This window comes from Arvicola amphibius, chromosome 2 (genome assembly GCF_903992535.2).
Source record: "Arvicola amphibius chromosome 2, mArvAmp1.2, whole genome shotgun sequence".
NCBI lineage: Eukaryota > Metazoa > Chordata > Mammalia > Rodentia > Cricetidae > Arvicola > Arvicola amphibius.
In genome coordinates, this window is record NC_052048.2 from 139577327 (window position 1) to 139597927 (window position 20601).

General features: G+C 42.6%; 1 protein-coding gene and 1 long non-coding RNA gene across 5 annotated transcripts in view; both read right to left on the reverse strand.

Annotated features, from left to right (window-relative positions):
- Tax1bp1 (Tax1 binding protein 1) overlaps positions 1-6484 on the reverse strand; it is a 64327-nt gene extending 57843 nt beyond the window's left edge. For 2 of the 3 annotated variants that reach the window (XM_038318475.2, XM_038318473.2), the window contains exon 1: positions 1521-1647. The gene's annotated coding sequence lies outside the window, so the exon portion shown is untranslated. Of the gene's footprint in view, positions 1-1520; positions 1648-6355 lie in introns of those variants that run through there. The other variant, XM_038318474.2, reaches the window with a different exon arrangement.
- Positions 6485-11784: 5300 nt separating this feature from the next.
- On the reverse strand, positions 11785-19734 carry LOC119808070. Of its 2 annotated transcripts, none has more exons than XR_005284397.1 (3): positions 19441-19734; positions 13822-13938; positions 11785-13366 (listed from the first exon to the last, which is right to left on the reverse strand). It is a non-coding gene; the product is annotated as an uncharacterized LOC119808070 (long non-coding RNA). The 2 variants fall into 2 exon arrangements; XR_005284398.1 differs by lacking the exon at positions 19441-19734 and adding an exon at positions 16117-16369.
- Positions 19735-20601: the final 867 nt, after the last annotated feature.

Sequence of the window (20601 nt, forward strand, 5' to 3'; positions counted from 1 at the left end):
GCTGGAGAGATGGCTCGGTAGTTAAGGGCAATTGTTGCTCTCTGGTAGAGGGCCCAGGTTGGGTTCCCAGCACCCATATGGTGGTTCACAACCATCCATCACTCTAGTTCCACGGGATCTGACAAGTTCTTCTGACTGTGGCCATGAGGCATACATGCGGTGCACATATATAGGTGCAGGCAAAACACTCATACACATCAAGTGAGTCTTAAAAATTTTTTAAACAGTATCCTCTAATAGTTGCAACTAATAATGTGAAGATGTTATTTTTGTCCTAGAAAACAATTACTGGTTACATTTCACACACATGGCTGCGGTTAATGTAACAGCTTGAAAACAAGTAATACAACTGTATTTGAAATTTAACAACGAGGACGGGGAAGGTGATTAGCAAGTCATATCCAGCACAGCCAAATATATTCCTGCAGAACTCTAACTTAAATTCAGAGTGGTGCCGTTTGCCTGTAATCCTAACATTTGGAAGGGACGCACAGAGATCACATTGACCATTTAGAACAGAACGGAGGCGAGCACTTGGCCTCCACACCCGGCGAGCACCTTAAAGCTCAGAAGTCCACAATCAGTCCTCTTTAACGAAATGTTATTCAAACAATCCTTTGCAAATGTTCTTGGATTGAGCACTACAATTTTAATTAGTATTTATTCGTGTATTGATCAAAAAAAATTTTTACTACGGGCAGGAAGCAGTGATGAAAACTTTTCCATCTAAATTTCTAACTATAAAGCCAGAAATCTATCATTGTCAAATGCCACAACGTTTTCCAACGAAGTTTTGAGGAACAAACTGCACTTCATATTTCTCAGTAGAGAAATACATGCGTCCACGCTAGCTAAGTTCTAACAGTACAGTTTTAGGGCGACGAGCACTAGCAGGAACTTGTCTCAGCACCTTCGGACCTGTCCAAATACCCGTGAACTTCGGCAGGGGGTGGGGCGAGGGGGCGGAGTCGTAAAATCCAGTCCAAACGTAAAAGAACGAACTTATTCTGCCCAAGATTTCTTAAAGCCTTCTCCAAGCTCCAAGGGGAGGGCCGCTTTCCAAACAGTAAGACTCAACTAATCTCTTAGCCCAAGTGAAGCCAGAGATCAGGCCAAAACACGTAAACACAAAATCAGGCGGCGCAGGGAGTCCCCGCCTCTTCCTCCAAAAGTCACTCAAACCAAAACAGTCGGACTAGCTGACGGCTGGGTCCCCCCCAAGCCGCCACGGCCTAGTGTCCGCCACTCTCGGGGCGCTCCACCAGTCTCCTACCCGGTAGACGATCCCCGGGGCCCGCCGCGGCCTAGCTCGCCCGCTTCCGCCGCGCTTCCCACTCCACCGCCACCCCGAGCCCAGGCACACGTCACAATCGCGGCCCCGGAGAAACTTGTCCTTGGGAAGGAGAGCTTCGTCACCACGGAGACGGTTCCCAACACTCGCCAGGCCTAGGTTCCACGGCCGAGACGGGACGCGAGCGCCGGGTCCCCCGCCAGGCACGCGGCCCTCCCGCAAGCCTTACCCGTCAGGGCCTCAGCCCGGCGCGCTCCGGCGCGCTTCGAAGATCAGCAGCCACCGCCACCGCCGCCTCCCGGCATAGACCGGCTACACTGCCTGTAAGCCGAAAGCCGGCGTCGCGTCACTTCCGCCTTAGGAACGCTCGCTTCCGCCGCCTCCTCTGCGCATGCTCCCTGAGGACACGCCCCTCCCGACCGCTGTGTGTGGCTCCTGGTGGTTTCCCTGACAGCTTGTGTCCTGGGACTTTCGCTCAGTTGTGTAGTCATCACACAACACAGTCCGTTTAAGACAAGTTAATTGACTTGCCAGCAAGGCGGGAAGGATCGCTCAGAGGCGACCTAGGTCTTAAATATATCAGTCTGAGCCAATACATCTGCTTAAATATATAGAGAACCCCCAAGAACGGTTGGGGCGACCACGGAATGAATCATCATGTTCCTGTGTTGCCATAAAACTTACGATATTTACAGTATCACCAGCGAAGAAAGGATAACAGATTAAACATTAAAACAATAATATATAAAAATCTGCTTTCATGTTCTTTTATTTTCCACTTAATCCAAGTCCACATTGACTTCCATAAGACAGGTTCTTAATGTTCGCTGATTCATTTGTTTCTTATATATTGAAATTTTTGAAGGTAGGGTTCTTACAGGGGACTCCATTCTTTTCCTCCAAAAGGAAAGAATGTTGAGATATAGGCAGTTGAAGCAAAAGTTATTTAGCAAAGTATTCCAAAGGGACGACGTAGCAGTACATTGAGTTCGGCATTGTGGCATTTAGGAATGAGGTGGGTAGTATATTCAGGAAGTAAGGTAATTAATATTCCGACACAGGAATATGATGGATTTGAATAGAATATACTTGCTTCCATGGAGTTTAAATTCAAACCGAACGTTTAACAGAGAAAGGTAAACAAGTCAAAAGTAATTTTAGAAATTAAAATTTAAATTATTCTCGCTTCCACATCATGATAACCAAGTCCTCTATTTATTCCTGTGTTGCTCTAGCAAAGCCCACAAGGGAAAATGGGTTGCAAAACTACAATGTTAATAATAATATAGTGAAATTGAGATCTTATGAGGTTCCAGACTCTTCATTTTAGTGCAGCTATGGGAAATGCCCTGGAGTCTTTATATATATGAGACACAACCCGTTTGCAGCCTCAAGAATATTTAAACCACAAAGGGACATTCTGTCAGGAGACAAAATACAGGGGCAGGGTTTTGGTTTTGTTACTTCACATGGAACCCCTTTTTGAGATTACTCAAGGTCACGTGATTGATCTCATGGCTGGCCATGAGTTAAGACATTCTACTGGATGTCTTAACCCTAGGATGAAGACATTCTGTTATTTATAAACTTACACTTCATTAAGAAAACTGCAATCAGGGATTTACAATATTGTGTAGTACAAACAGGAACAGAGCTTGGGTTGTCTTTCAGTTTCCCTTCTCCCAATTCCACTGTCTATATCTATCATCTACCTAAACACCCTTACTCAATAGTCTTATGCTATATATTGCACTTGATCCTAGAATTTCAAGAGAAATTTGTTGTATTAATCCTAGCCTCCTCAATTTACAATTGAAAAATAGTGTGTAATCAAGTTCTGCTAAAATTCCTTCCCCGGAAGGAGAAGTAAACAGTATCTACCCCCTCTTACAAGGTCCCAAAAGCAAACGGACAAACAGAGGCCTGATTCCACCAAAGCACACTCTGAGAAACCAGTGAGTTTATTAAATGTACTTACAGAGAGCACAGGTGCGGGATTACCTATGGGCTGTGGGTGCTCTTCCCCCAAAAGACTGCACCTGGAAGTCTTTGCTCAGCTGGAATAATGGCTTTCCCCTAGTGGCATAAATAGAGCTCCTCCCTTCTCCTACTCTTCTTCATCCTATATACTCTAGCCCAGCCGTTCTCAACCAGTGGTTTGTGACTCCTTTGGGGGGGTTGCATATCAGATATCCCGCATATCAGATATTTACATTACCATTCATAACAGTAGCTAAATTACAGTTATGAGGTAGCAACAAAATAATTTTATCGCTGGGGGTCACTACAACATGAGGAACTGCATTAAAGGGTCACAGCATTAGGAAGGTTGACGTTGGTTCCTGCCCGACTAATTTGCTGGTTCCTGGAGAGAGGCATATGGATTGAGAAATTGCAGATTGAGAAAGTGTAGAAATAACAGAGACACAAAAGAAATAAACAGAATGGATTCCAGAGCACTGTCAGTGAATACTGCAGCTTTAAGCTTCTTTTTCATAGTCCTTTTAGACCCCAAGTCAAAGGGGAGGGCAAAAAGAACTTTTTTTAAAAAAATCATAGTACAAGGAACAAACAAGAGTTCAAAAGGCCCAGTAGCTACACCTTAGGCCAAACACCCTGTTATCTAGGCAAGACTTTCAACAACTTCACCTTAGGCCTGCTGTTTGACCTTGAAGGAGCAAAAACAAGCTTGAACTCTAACCCTAAGTCAGGACGAAGCAGAGCCACTTGTATTGGCTCCCTCATGTTGAGAGCCACTGCTATTAGCCCCTTGTTCAATTAGGCCAGAGCTGCATACAGCACGTGGTAGGGAGCTGTTGGGTACTCAGGTGAGGGTCTTCCAACCCCTCCAGGAGAGGATACAGTCAACAAACCCAGCTAGAATAATCCTTTTGAAAGGGCACAGCTGAACTCCCCAAAATGGCAGTAGTTTGGCTTAGAAGGTGGTCATGAGCAACATCAACACAAGTTACTGATAGCATTAGAACCTGCAACGCAGTATCAGGGGTGCTAGGTAACTGGTCAGATATTAGCAGCCTTAAAGATTATTGAAGATGGACTTCTCCTTCATAATTAGCAGTTTGTAAAATCAAGAATCAAAATGGCAGGCTTTGATGACTGCTTAAAAGAATGGAATCTGGGGCTGAGGGTGAAGCTCAGTTAGTGGAGTGATTGTCTAGAATGTCCTGCATAAGCAGGGCATAGTGATGCATGCCTATAATCCCAGCACTGTTGTCAGAAGCTGCTTGTTCGTTTCCTGGCTGCCCAGACTCCTGAAATAACCACGCAGAGACTGTATTAATTAAATCATTGCATGGCCAGTCACTATAGCATATTTCTAGCAAGCTCTTACATATTAAATTAACCCATTTCTATTATTTTATATTTTACCTTGATGCTTGTGGCCTACTGGCCAGGTTCCACCTGACAGCTTGCATCTTTCCCCTCTGGCAGCTACATAACATCTCCTGACTCCACCGTCTTTCTCCCAGTATTCAGTTTAGTTTTCCCTGCCTAGCTCTGTTCTGCCATGCTACAGGCCAAAGCAGTTTCTTTATTCATTAACCAATAAAAGCAACACATAGACAGAAGGACTTCCCACACCACAGCACTCTAAAGGAAGACAGCAAAAGGATCAGAATTTTAAGGTCATCTCTAACTACATAGTAAGCTCAAGGATAGCAGGGCCTACATGTGATCTGTGCTACATCTCACGTTGAATAGAGACATGATATTCTGAACTGTGTAAACATCATAACACTCTTGTCTAGTCCAGGCTTTCTGCTAAAGAACAAAGACTACCATTGTCCCCTCCCCTCCCTTAAAAGTTAATCCAATCGACTTGTCAGTCACCTGGACAGGGTACCTTGTAGGAAAGCTGAGCAGGTAAGAGCACTTGCCACTCTTGCAGAAGACCAGAGTTCTTTTTCCAACATCCACATCTGGAAGCTCATGTCTGCCTGTAACTGCCTATGAGGCTTAGTCTTGGAAACCTGACTAGGGTCATTCAGTAAGGAAGAATTGACAGACACTGAAGAAACCATAGACACACACAAAAAAGCTGGGTTGGTTGTGCTATGCTGGTCCTGATGGAAGGCACCTACTATGTAACCTGGAATCTCAAGGACTTTATTACAGAGAACAAGAAGGGCTTAGCAACTCATTGCAACAATATTTTGTTTGTGTTTTAACAAATAAAGCTTTCTGAAGATCAGAATGCCGAACTAAGCCACTAGAGGCCAGGCAGTGGTGACACACACTTTTAATACCAGAACTAGAGAGATGGAGGCAGAGGAATCTCTATTAGTTCAAGGCCACCCTGGGCTACATGAAATTGATTCAGTCAGTAAGAGAAACAGAGCTCACACAAAGGTGATCCCAGCACTAGGGACGTGGAGACAGGAGTGACGCAGCTGGGTGGAGAAAGGAATAGAAGGCGGGAGGAGACAGGAGCTCCGTGTAGTCTGAGGAGCAGTGCAGTCAGAGGCAGTCAGTCTGAGGAGGCAGTCTGACGACAGGATCGCCCCTTCGTCTGAGCATTGGTAGAGTTAAGAACTCTCTAGCGGCTGGCCACATTGCTTCTCTGATCTTTCAGAATTTACGCCAATGTCTGACTCCAGGTTTTTATTATTAAGACCAATTAGAATTCATGCTACCGCTCATCTCTGTGGGAAGTCTCTGTTAGGGGAATAATCTCAGCCTGAAATTCGCAACAACTCACTTTTGAAAAATAGTTTTAAAATATTAATTTTTTTAAAGTTCATTTGCTTTTATTTTATGTGTATGGGTGATTTCCGAGTCTGTTGTCGTTGTCCAGGGAGGCCACTGGAGGGCGTTGGATCCCTAGAAACTGGAGTTACAGACAGTTGTGAGCACCGTGTAGGTGCTGGGAATCCAACGTTGTCCTAATTCATTTTCTTTTTAAAAGAGAAAAAGAAAGAAAAGAAGGAAGGAAAGGAAGAATTGTTGAAGGGTCTGAAAAAAATGGAAAGAAATTAGTAATTGATTGCCTTTCCAATGACCAATTAGTACCTCTCAGATCCATAGCCACCCTTTTGCACTTACGTTCTCTTTTATAGCTGGCAGTGTTAAAACAGCTAGAACAGGTGGAAAGTGCTGGACAGGCTTCAAGAGAAAGTATTCTACTTCCTGGTTCCTGTGCACTCCCTAAACAGACTCTTGCAGCATACGTGGCTTTTCCAAAGTCCACATCTCACTCAGCTTTCCCAGTGTCCTGTGCCTGCAAGTCAGGGACTTCCCGTGCTGATGAACCCAGCCTTCCCCTCCCCCACAACTGCCTCCTACCGGCCCCACCCCCTATCCCCATGCATTATCCTCTAAAAAGTTTTAACATGGAATGCCCCAAGCGAGATGTTCCTCCCACCTTGAACAACTTGCCAAGACCATAACAGCAAAATTCTCGGAAGTTCTCCGTGACAGATTTCTGAAAAGTCCTTGAGTTCTCTCAGAGAACGCTCTTTATTCAGTAGCCTCCTGTGGTGCCATCCAGTGTAGAACTCATCCCTGAGAGCGGCTCCTTTGGGGGCATCTCTGCCCTGCAGGTAGTAATTTGCTCCTCATATCTTTCTTTGTTACATCCTTTGAGTTCCCTTTATTCCTATTAGTCTGAGCCTGATACAGTCAGATTTTTCAATTAAACTTTCCCCTGTTCAGATCACTGCTTGTCCTCTCTGCTGATAGGACTCTGACCGATACATCACTTTCTTCAGCTTCCACTAGCTAACTCAGTGAGTTGATTTAGTTATGACCAGCCAGAATTACTGCCCTGCAGTCCTTTGCCGTACTGCAATTTTGTACTGTTATTTGATGTTAATTATGATGCATAGGTGTAAGAATTTCATTGACAATATAGTTTAAATTGTAGAATTCAGCGAATGATGATTTATTACCATTTAGCACCGGGTTTAATAGACGAGAAGACACCATATTTATAAACATGTTGCCTCAAGGACAAAGGAGGCATAGAATAATTACTCAGCACTCTATGCTGACCGTGTTTAGAACATGGCTTTTGATTTTAGTAAATTGAGAAAATTTGTTTAAAGTTGTTTAGCATGATATGTTAAGTTTCAAGACAAGCTGTGAGTTGCTGAAATTTCCTCTCTAACACTTGGTTAATTTGGTTGCTTTTGTTATGCTAGAGATCAAAGCCAGGGGCTCACACATGCTAAACAAGTGAGCACAACCCAAGCAACAGCTCCAGCTCTTTCATCTCACTGTTCATCAGGGAGCCAGTCTTCACTAAGTTACTCAGGCAGGTCTAGAACTCAAGATCTTATTGCTTCAGCCTCATTGAGTAGCTAGGGTTAAAAGTGTGAACTCTCAGGTCTGGCTGATTAATCATGTTTTCAAGACAGGATCTCACTAAGTAGTCCAGGATGCCTCTAAACTGCTATGTAGTTCAAATCAACCTTGAATCTATGATCCTCCTGCCTCTGTCTCCAAGGTGCTGGGATTACAAGCATGCACCACTAGGCTAAGTTTATTTTGAGCCAGGATCTCTGAAAATTTCCCAGGCTGGTCTTGAATTCCCTCTGTAGCCCAGGAAGTTCCTAATTTTGCAATCCTCCTGCCTGAGCCTCCTGAGGAACTGGGGCTGCAGGTATGAGCCACTAGGCCTGGCAGAATGTGGAGTGCTGGAGAATTGAATCTCTCTAGGGTCTTCGAATTGCCAGGAGATTGTTCTACTGCTGAGCTGTTTCCCCAGCCGGACATGTCCTTTCTTGTACCCTTTCCTATCTACACCATCCCTCCTTTCCTTTCAATTTCCTTTCTAGACTCAACAACAGGTACCAGGTAATCTTATCCAGGGAAAAACCGAAACAGACTCTTGTAGTGATGAGGCTAACAGGCCTGCTTTCCGTCCCGCCCAGATCCCACACAGCTAGCTTAGCCCCGGAAATAATAACACAAAAACTGTATTCATTTAAACACTGCCTGGCCCATTATCTCTAGTCTCTTATTGGCTAACTCTTACATATTCGTTTAACCCATTTCTAATAATCTGTATTGCCACTTGACTGTGGCTTACCAGGATGAGTCTAACGAGCGTCAGTCTGTCTCGGGCAGGAGAATCATGGCGTCTGCCTAACTCTGCTTTCTTTCTCCCAGCCCTCTGTTCAGTCTACTCTGCCTATCTAAGCTACTGTCCTATCAAAAGGCCAAGGCAGTTTCTTTATTTAACCAATGAAAGTAACAAATAGTCAGAAAGCCCTCCTACTCCAGACTCTCAATTGTCATCTCTGTACCTATGGAGAACTAAATGCAAGTGACAGATCTCCAAGGCCAGCTTGAAGCGGTTTGTCACTGAGGCTGCATCATCCGTGGGAAGGATGGGCAGGTTCAGGTCCACATGTGCTGTCACTGCAGGTCAAGCCTACTTTCTCTCCAGATCTCCTTCCAACATGCATCCCATTCTTCTCCTTCCTGTCCCAATTCAACTGCTTTAAAGACCAATCTAACGCCAAATCCGAGGGTGCTAGCTGCAACTCTCGACACTCGGAAGACTGAAACACGGGGATCACAAGTTCAGGGATGACAGAGTGACTTCAAGGCTAGCCTGAGCAACTGAGGAAGACCTTTCTCAAAATGAAAGGCAAAAAGAGGGCTGCGGACATAGCTCAGTATCATAGCAGTTTCTTAGCTGGCATGAGACCCTAAATCCAATATCCTGTGCCAGAAAAAAAGAAAGAAACTGATATCTGTGTGGCATGATACGGATACATTAGCTTACCCCCCCACCTGGTACTTTTCTCTATATGTAGCTCGCAATTTCCCCAACCTCCCCAAGCCTCGCCCTTATAAAGTAGCTTGCTTGCCGCCGTAGGAATGGATCATGGAAGAAAACCTATCTGGCTTTAGTTTCCAAAATCTCAAACCCCCAATTGGGGAGAAAATGTAAGCTACATAGAAAAATGACTTGAGAAGAAACCAGGGACAAATGTGTTCTAAATATTTCGGAGACCAGCTTCGACAAGAATACCTCTTCCCAGGGTCGGTCCATGGGGAGCAGAAAAATAACTAAAGAGCAAAGATGTGAGTGAAGATGGTAAAAGAGCACAGGAGTAGCAGGAGGGAGTTCCGGTGAGTTCTGACATCACCCGTGTTTAACATACCCCAACCCAAAAGGTAGGAGTAAGATAAAAATGGCATTAGCATGATACAAAGAAATGAACAGACCAGTTGAAGGATACAGGCTACATTCTTAGTTAAATATTCTATTGCCAGAACAAGACAAGTAATGCTCACAACCTAGACCAAAACATTCTGTAGGAAAACTATTCCCTGGGTGAAATGCATGGTTATCTCCCTAAGGGAGTAGGAACTTAATTGGATCCTTAGACTTTTGTTTGAGGTAGAAACAGATCTACTTCTTAGTACCTGAAATACAAGGGCTGGATATTAGCCACACCTGTTGACAATAACCTTGAGAGAGCAGAACTCTCTGGTCGAAATCAGGGTGGAATGGAGACTTGACCTTTGCTTGAGGTAGAAACAGATCTACTTCTTAATATCTGAAATACCAGGTCTGGATAATATCCATACCTGTTTTTGAACTATTGACAACAACTTTGAAGGAACCTTTAGTCAGAGAGTTAGTCAGAGTAGAATGAACCTGTAACTATGGGCCCAGTCATAAGTAGAGAAAGATGTGTGGCGTGCTCCCTGCCACCTGTTGGGGGGAGGCTGCGAGTTCGTTTCCTGACCACCCTGACTCGAAATAATCACACAGAAACTATATTATTTGCAAAACTGTTTGGCCAATAGCTTAAACATGTTTCTAGCTAGCTGTTATATCCCAGACTAACCCATCTCTACTAATCTGTGCATCACCACGAGGTCCTAGCCTACCGGCAAAGTTTCAGTGGGTTCCAGAGCAGCTGTCTGTTCCCTGCGGGAGTCTATGTGGCTTCTCCCTGACTCCACCTTCTTTCTCCCAGTATTTACTTATAGTTCGCCTGCCTAGCTTTACTCTGTTAAGCCATTGGCCAAAAGCAGCTTCTTTATTAACCAATGGCAATAAAACATATTTGTAGCATACATCACCTCCCCATCAGCCACCAACTCTGGTGATTTCTCTGAGCTGGCAATGGGGTAAAGGACATCGAAGTGAATACCCACACACAGCCTGGCTAATGTTCCTGAGTCTCCCTGACTCCATCTTAGCTATGAATGACATGCCCAAATTTTTGAAAATCTTGCAACTGGGTTCTTCAAAATAGAAATTGAATTGTTGAAATGTGCAAAACTGTATATTTATTTGTTTTTACTTATTCCTTATTTTTCTGAGACAGAATCTCATGACCAGGTTCTTCTTTTTTCTTTATTATTATTATTATTATTACAAATTTTCACCTCCTCCCATTTCCCTCTCCCATCTCCCATTCCCCCTTCCCTTCCCCCTCCAGTCCAAAGAGCAGTCAGGGTTCCCTACCCTATGGGAAGTCCAAGGTCCTCCCCCCTCCATGCAGGTCTAGGAAGGTGAGCATCCAAACATACTAGGTTGCCACAAAGCCAGTACATGGAGTAGAATCAAAACCCAGTGCCATTGTCCTTGGCTTCTCAGTCAGCCCTCCATGTAAGCCACGTTCAGAGAGTCCAATTTGATCATATGCTCCATCAGACCCAGTCCGGCTGGCCTTGGTGAGTTCCCACTAGATCGGCCCCACTGTCACAGTGGGTGGGTGCATCCCTCACGGCCCTGACTTCCTTGCTCATGTTCTCTCTCCTTCTGCTCCTCATTTGGACCTTGGGAGCTCAGTCCAGTGCTCCAATGTGGGTCTCTGTCTCTATCTCCATCCATTGCCAGATGAAGGTTCTATGGTGGTATGTAAGATATCCATCAGAGTGGCTGTAGTATAGGGTCAGTTCAGGCACCCTCTCCTCAGCTGCTCAAGGAACAAGCTGGGGATATCTCCTTGGACACCTGGGAACCCCTCTAGAGTCCAGTCTCTTGCCAACCCTCAAATGGCTCCCTTAATTAAGATATATACTTCCCTGCTCCCATATCCACTCCTCCTCCATCCCAACTGTCCCATTCCCCCAAGTTCTCCCCATCTTCCCCTTCTCACTTCTCTCTCCCCATCTCTCCTTACCCCCATCCCACCCCCACCCCCAAGCTCTCCATTTTTGCCTGGAAATCTTGTCTACTTCCAATATCCAGGAGGATAACTGCATGTTTTTGGGGGGAGAGGGGTTCACCTTCCTATTTAGCTTCTCTAGGATCATGAATTATAGGCTCAATGTCCTTCATTTATGGCTAGAATCCACTAATGAGTGAGTACATACCATATTCATCTTTTTGGGTCTGGGTTACCTCACTCCGGATAGTGTTCTCTATTTCCATCCATTTGCATGCAAAATTCAAGATGTCATTGTTTTTTACCACTGAGTAGTGCCCTAATGCATACATATTCCACACTTTATCCATTCTTCCATTGAGGGGCATCTACATTGTTTCCAGGTTCTGGTTATTACAAATAATGCTGCTATGAACATAGTTGAAGAAATGCTCTTGTAGTATGATAGAGCATCTCTTGGGTATATTCCCAGGAGTGGTGACCAGGCTCTTCTTGAATCTGTGATCTCTGTCTTACTTCCTGAGTACAGGAGCACATGCCTACACTACCACAAGGCATACTGAGGAAGTCACTGATAAGAGTTTAGTGACATAACCATTCACAAAATCTGCTAAACTTCTCTAGCGACACAGAACTGGCCACAGGGAAAATCTAAAAGTTATTGAGGCAATGAACTTATGATATACATGTGACAGAAGCTGTAACCATAATGATGACTAACCTGTGGCCTTTCTCTATTGTATCATGATGATGTTACTGATTGACTTAAATTCTATCTGCAGTCAGAAGTCAAGTGTTTAGTTCCTTCCTAGTCAGCTTCTTGGGGCAGAAAGCAGGGAAGTCAGGAATGGAGAAGGGTTTGGGGCAAGGGAAAGTGGAGAATGACCACTCTCTATCACCTCAATAAACGGCAACACTAAGACCCAGTTTCCCTAGCCAAGACCCCAGAATCTGGTAAATCCCCAGCTTGCACGCGCTGCTCGCTGGCACATGCTGCTCTCTGACTTTTCTCAAATTCACCCCTTCTTGTCAGCTGTGTAGCCCAAGCAAGCATTACAATTCCCATCCTTCTGTCTCAGCCTTCCAAGTAACCAGAAGTAACTACCAGCCTGCACCACCAGGCAGAGCAATCCTGCTCATCGTAATGGATAGACACATTTCTTATCTCGCCTCTCTGCTTCAGGTCTAAAAGCCTCCCTTTACCATCTCCTTGCTGCTTCATGTTGTTACTGAAGCTCTTTCTGAAAGACTAAGCACCGGTCTCTGTGATGTTAGGGCCACATTTTTGTGCCAAGCTTTTAGTTTTAAAATTAACTGTAAATATCATACGCCAAAATTTCAACAAAAGTCAAGATATACTGGTAAAGTACATAAAATGGAAAATCCTTCCAAGAAGTAACCATTATTAACAATTTCAATATGACTTTCTAGTTAGGCTCTTAAGAAATATCTTAGAATAAGTATAGACTTTCAGAAGGCAGGACAAAATGTGAATTGTGTTCTCCCAAGAGATATGCTTCAGTCCTAATCCCAAGTGCCAATATATGACCTTATCTGGAAAGAGAATCTTTCCAGATCTGTCAGGTTGAGATGAAATTATACTAGATTAGGTTGAATGCTAAATCCAATGACTTATGCTCTCATAAAAAGAGGAAACTATGACCAAAGACACATGAAGGATGAAGCACATGACACAGAGATACAAGTTATATCAACAAACCCAGGAGCAGCACACATTGTTTGGTAACCATAACAGCCAGGAAGAGGAAAGGTAGGGCGCTGCTCAGGTCATCTTCAGGAACATTACTCATCCCTTCAAGACAACGTCTTGACCTTGGACTGCTGGACTGCGGAGCTATCATCTGCAGAACTGTGAGAGAGTAGAGTCCTGTTGCTCTAGGTCATCCATTCTGTTCTAGTTTAGCAAAAACTCAGCATCAGGAGCTTCTCCCATGGGAACATCATTCATACCATGCTACAATACCAAAAAGAAAACTGCTATTAGCATAACTCAGTTAACTAGTCAACAAGCTTGCTCGGATTTCACCCCCCGCTTGTTTTTACCAGAGAGAGAGAGAGAGAGAGAGAGAGAGAGAGAGAGAGAGAGAGAGAGAGAGAGAGAGAGAATTTTCTGCTTTCCCATAAATGCCAAGAAAGCCCTGTTTCTCTGAGTTATACCCTCAGCCCTCCGTTGCTTATAAAATTTCTTAGTTCTCAGTTCACATGAAATTAATTATCAATGACATGCAATGGACAAAGGTTTTTTTAAATGAGGAATGCCCTCAAATCAAGAAAAATACTAACAAATAGAAAAAAATGTGTTAAAAATAGAAATAGCCAATTCATAGTAAGAAGAGAGTAAATGACCAGTGAACACACAAGGGGCTGCTGAGCTACACTAACACTCAGTGAAGTGCACTTTACAATTACCATTGAACACTTTTCAGCCTGGGTATGGTGGTCCAGACTTGTAATCCCGGCTTTCCAGAGAATCCCAAGCTTGATACTGGTCTGGTCTTTATAGTGAGTCCCAAGCCATCCAAATACCTTGCCCAACAATAAATAAAACAAGCAAACATAAATAAATAAATAAAGTTTTCAATTGAGGTAATCTTTCAAATGGATACAAGACAAGAGACAAGAATTCTTACATGCAGTCATATGGGGAATAAATTAGCACATTTTCCAAAACACAATTTAGGAATACCCATGATATCTACGATATACCATTTGATCCAGCAATTGCACTTTTAGGTATCTTGAGAATACTTGTATACATGCAGAAAAATAATACTTAAGAGGATGTTTTGTTTTAAATAAGAAAACACTATTCAAGCTCAATTATTGATCCATAAAAGAATGGTTCTGGGCCTGGGGTGATGGCTCAGCAGTTAAGAGCACTTGCTGCTCTTACAGAGGACCTGGGTTCAATTCTCAACACCTACACAGTAACTCACAACCCTTTGTACCTCCAGTTCTAGGAGATCTGACATATTTTTATGGCCTTCAAGTATACTAGGCATGTGGTACACATACATACATGCAAGAAAACCACTCATATATAAGATTAAATAATCTTTTAAAATTTGTAAAGGGAATGGTTAGATTATAATATGCCTTCATTTTGCGTCATTAAAAGAACAAAGTTAACAAATATTGCTAAGACACTAAACAAAATCATAGAACAGTAGGTATTAGAGAGGCTGTATATAAAGAACATAGGTGATACCTGGGTTACTATCCAAGCTCTGGGGACTTGGATAATTTAAATATTTGCTTAACCTTTGGAACTTCAGTTCCCTCACAGCAAGTGAGAATGTTAACATTAGCGTTTATCTCAAAGGCTTATTTTTCATATTAAATGAGTTACTACATGTATTTTAGAATGGTATCTGGAACATATCTGTTTTTAGTAAATGTTAACTACTATCATCATTATTGCTTTGATACAAAATCTATATATTTTATATTTATATAAAATATATATATAAATATAAATAAATAAAGTTTTCAATTGAGGTAATCTTTCAAATGGATACAAGACAAGAGACAAGAATTCTTACATGCAGTCATATGGGGAATAAATTAGCACATGTTCCAAAACACAATTTAGGAATACCCATGATATCTGCGGTATACCATTTGATCCAGCAATTGCTGGATCTATTTATTTATGCACATCTATTTATATCTATCTGTCTATACATGCCTACATACATACATACATACACACACATGGACACACACACACACTGCTGAGCATGGAGGCACACACATAGTAGAGATAGAGGCAGAAAGACTGGGAGTTTGAGGCCAGTCTGAGTTAAACAAAGAGACCCTGTTTCAAAAAAGAAAAGCCAGCATACGTATACTGTGTGTGTATGTTCATATGTGCAGGTATATATGCACATGTCTATACAAGATGCCAGAGGTCAACCTTGGGTGTCATTCCTCAAAAGCTCTCTGTCATGTTTACTGAGAGAGACCATCTTGCTAGGTCCCGTGGATTCCTCTTTAAGCTTTGCTGGATGGCCAACGTGTCCCAGGGATCTGCCTATCTCGGGCTCCTTGGCACTAGGATTGCAAGCACACACCGCCACATCTGTTTTTAAAAGGGTGCTGGAGATCAGACTCGGGTCCTCAAGCTTGTGTGACAAGCACTTCCCCAACAAAACTGTCTCCATCCTCTATATATACTTAGCATGTTGGCAGCTAAATCTGGGTCTTCAGAGGGAGATTCAACAGCATCAATTGGGTCAGCAGAACTAGCTGTGTGGTCACCAGGGACAAAATGACTGGTTCTTCATGAGACATGCTAAGCAGTATGGTTTTCAAGCCTTACCTTGGGCCTGTGCTACCCACTTCCTGTCTTTTTTGGCGGGGGGGGGGAGGGTTGTTTTAGTTTGGTTTGATTTTTTGAGACAGGGTTTGTCTGTGTAGCCCCGGTTGTCCTGTAAATTGCCCTATAGACCAGGCTGGCCTCCAACGCAGAGTTCCTAAGAATACATTTTATTCCTTTCTCTCAAGGTGATGTTCAGTAAGGCACAACATGCTTAGTTGTCTGTTAAGGGGTTTATTTGTTTTGTCTTGACTGAAAACAAATACAGTTTTTAAAAAGCAGACTATATGAGATTTAGGCCTTCTTTGATGGCCCAGACTCTCCCTACAGCTCAAGAAGAAATAGAAACTAACAACAGAAACAGAAACTGAAGTTGTTTGACTTACAGGATGTTTTCGGCTTATCAGTGTTAAGTGGAGCAAAGTTGGTGACCACAGGACACAGGCTTTGTGTTGCTCCAAATGCACGTGATTTGCTGCTCTCACCTTCAGCCAGGTTAAAAGCAGACAGAGCCAGGGTTACAGAGCTAATCATTTCCTTGGCTCAGAACCACGTTACTGGGCAAGTTGAGCAGAGCAACACACACACTAATTATCATCCACTACTTTCAAAAACTTGCACAAAGGACTTAGCACGCTGATCAAGAACTGCCACAGCCTGATTACAATCTAACTGTCCAGCCCCAGCCACTTCCTCTTATGAAACCTCAGTTTCATAAGCAACACACAGTTTCTGGAATTGATTTCCTACGTTCTACAGGAATGCTTCCCCCTCTGGGTCTGTGCTCACACTCCCATTCATTCTGCAAAGCCTAAAATGTGCGCCATAAGCTCAGGGCCGTGTTTGCATCTGACTTATTTGCTTATCAAATTTTCGTATTATCATCTTGAGCTTTTCTCCATAGTAAGTCAATTCACAGAAGGCAAGAGCCTTGTTTTTGTGCTTTTCCATACTACTCAGCAGACAATAAACAGTCAATTTTTGTGAACTTAATTACAGTTAATGATCTATAGTAGAGTTGAGAGTAAATGCCAGTAATTAAAAGGAATTCTAATGAAAAAGAAGTTCAAATGGTCAAGTTTGAGGTGGGGATTCACTGTGTAACATAGCTGACCCTGACCTCACAATCCTCCTTTCTCTGTCTCCCCAGTGGTAGGATTACAGCCACCATACCACACCTGACTCAGAAGGTCAGTTCTTTACGCTTGTCCTTCTTCATAGCATATACCATATTCTTAGGGAAGCCTTCTGAGATCCTAAAAATTCTTTTTCTTTTGTAGAATTAGAACCCTCCACATGCTAGGTCAATGCTCTGCCACTAGCTGTCTCCAGTCCTCTTTTTGGCTAGTTATTTTGAGACAGGGTCTCACTAAGTTGCCTACATAGGCCTTGAACTTGGAATCCTCCTGCCTTAGCCTCCAAAGTAGCTGGATTTCAGGCCTGCACCACCAAGCCCCATCTCCCTACTACAATCTTTTGACACTATATACCTACTGTTTATTCACTCTTATAATTATTTATTAGTTTTGTAGTTATTTTATAATATCATTCTCTATCAGTAGGTAGATGTTTCTATAAGGTCACATTTGATTTTGTTCATCACCATGGTCTTAGCACCTAATAAAATGAATGAATAAATGATTGAATATATTGGTAGTGTGGTGTCTGAAAATCAAGAGTTTATACAGAGAAATATTAATAACTATATCAAAAATCATCCTAGAAGAGAGTAGAACTTTTAGTTACATGTATCATGCTCTGCTTGCCATTTTCAAACAATAACCAAAAGTATGAAAAACTATTCATGAATTAATCTAACAAAAATCATTAACAAATTAATTTTTTTATAAATCAACTGTACATATTCTAGTAGGCAGTGTTTTAACATATGTTTTCCAACTGCATGTTGTGATGTTTGCCTATAATTCTAACACTTATTGGAAGCAGGGGAACAGGAGGAGTTCAAGATTATCCTCAGCTACCCTTTGAGTTCCAAAACAACCTGAGCTATATGAGATCCTGCCTCAAAAAACCAAAAGCCAGACAAAAACAATTTTCTATACACAAGTGTATGTGAATATGTGCTCATCACACACACACACACACACACGCGCGAACAAAAAACGGGGGATAGTACCTGTAATGACTTTATTAGAAGTCATTTTTCAATTTGCAAAAAAATTACCTTCATAGTCTGAATCAATTATTGACATTCTACCTAATTTAGAGAAAGTAAAATGGAGCAATAACAATTATCTGATTTTCATGATGAAACATTTAATTAGCAACATAAAGCAAAAACCCAGAGTATCAAAATAACCAAGTTATTTATATTGACCGTATCTTCAAGATGATTTAAGCAGTCTTTATTTTCATTATGAAGAGAGTAAGCAAAGATTTTTCTATGGTTTCAAACTTATTTAAAATGGTGGGAAAGTATTTCTCAAAATTCTTTTAGCATTCTTCAAAACAGCCTGCCACTCCAGGTCAAGATTTCCTGTGTTTGGCACACAGCTAAGCTCAGATGTTGGTAATAGTCTTCATTAAGGCAAAGGCCTCTCTGTATGTTTTTGATGTTCATTTCTGACACTTAATTAGAATTAATGAACTTAGCCATTTACAGATGGCAAGAGGTGCCAGGATTCCAGAAACCATAGACCAGAAAGATTGATGAGACTTGTGACTTCCATCACATGAGGCCAAGTGAGATCAGACACTTGGTTCTACATGTATAGCTGAGAACATGTGTCTCCGTGTCTGTGTTGAAGACTACAAGAGCCTAAGGCGTGATCTTTGGCAGCTTTGTGCAGCACAATGGGAATACAGAAAACTGTAAAAGAGCAGGTTTATATCCCTAGTTCTGATCAGTGGGCTCATTATGCTGTCAAACAGTAAAGGGATATTTAAACACAAATAAAGGATGCTTTCTCTGAGTGGTACCCACTCTCTGTGTGTAATTACTGGGTATTTGGGAGTTCCAACTTTGAAGGAGTGTTTCATTTCTCACGTAAGGGACCAGCTCACCTCTTGGCACCCATGGTGCAGTGAGCAAGAGCCTGCAGATGCCAAAGTGCTCTCCTGCCAGCCCCGGCAGATGGCTATATGGGTGGCAGACATGAAACTGTCATGCACAGCTCCATCCTAAGCTAGTTGGCTCATTTTCTTTATCTGCTTTTATCAAGCATACAGAAGAAGTCACATGATTCGTATCTGACATTTGAAATAGTATAATAAAAAAGAAACATCCATAAAGCACAGGTGATGAGAAAAAACTAGAAAATTATCAATTTCTTTCATCTACCTATTTAAGGTCCTCTTCTATTAGTCTGACTCATCTTCAGAGGTAACTCATTTACATTTTTGTTTTTATTTTTCTATTTTTCTCTCCACCCAGTCCACAGAGGGTGGGGCATTAGGGATGCAAACTAGGGCCCTGTGCATGCTAAGCAAGCACTCTTCCACTGAACTACCAAGTTCTTGATATATATTCTTTTTAGATCAGGTCTTCTAGTAGTCTAGGCTGCTCTTGAGTTCAAGGTCCACTTGCCTCTGACCCTGTGTTGGGATTACAGAAAGGGACCACCAAGACCAGCCTCTATACCTTTTGAAAAGCAATTTTAGCATGCAGATATACATAAACTTTGTATTATTTTGTTTCCATTATTTGGTGCTTTATAAAAGTTATACCATATTTAATGTAGTTACTGTACCTTCATTTCTTTCTCGCGGAACAGAATGTCTCCAGGGTTCATCTGTGTTGTTGCTTACGGTCTCAGCTCATACATCCACACCACTGTTGGATCGTTGCATGAGGACAGCATGGTTTGTGAGTATTCTTTGGTCTCTGGACACTAGAATTGCCTCAAAATCGATTTGAGGTTTATTGTTTTGGCTTTGTCTTTATGAATGATGCACTTTGAGAATGTGTCCTGGTGAGGAGGGCCAGATTACACAAGGGATAAGGCCTAGGGATGCAGCCATTGAATCCCAGAATCTACAGCCAGCCTGCGGGTAGTCCTGGAGCAGCTCTTGCTGATCCAAAGGTCAAGAGGAATGAGGAACCGAAAGTTAGGCAAGCTCAGGGAGAGCACCCTGCCATCAGGGCTGTCAGGGCTATCAGGGCTATCAGGGCTGCCAAGGACACAAAAAGGCTCAGGCCTTGAGGATGACAGCAAGGGCTGCTGCCAAGGTCCCCAAAAGCAGCAGCACCTAAACAAAGACTATGAAGCCTGAAGGTCTCTACTCTCTGAGTCAGTGAAAAACGCTGAATTTGTAGGTTAGAGTTTTAAATAAAGATCCATCTGTAACTCTTTAAAAACAAAAGTGATTGCAGGGTTTACAGTAACACCAGCAGCCTGGAAGAGTTCCTGTTAATCCATTTTACCCCAGCACTTGAAAATTATGAGACCTTGTTCTAATCTAGGAGGTGAGATAAGTACCTCATCTGCAATCATCCCTTGGCTTCTTCATCGGATCCAGCCATGCTGACTTTCCAATCATCTCAGAGCTGTGCACCTAGAAGGAATTGAAAGAGACAGAGAGGAGTGGACTCTTTCTCACTGAGCCACTGAGAATGGTATCAACTGTACAGCTGTTCCCTGCAAAAAGCCTTTCCTAAATCTCTCAAGGTCATATGCCATGTACATGTAACCATTTAAACAGTTTAAATATTTTTAGTTTCTTCTCTCTATGTGTCAGCTGCTTTCCTAGATCCAGGGATATCACAGTAAATGAAATAATAAAAGTCCTGTCATTCACGGTGTGTACTCGTTGGTTATTGTCTGCTTCCCCTCTCACCAGGAAATTCGGGCTAGAGGATCAGAAGTTCAAGGCTAGCCTGAGCTACACAGTCAGCCTAGACTACATAGAAA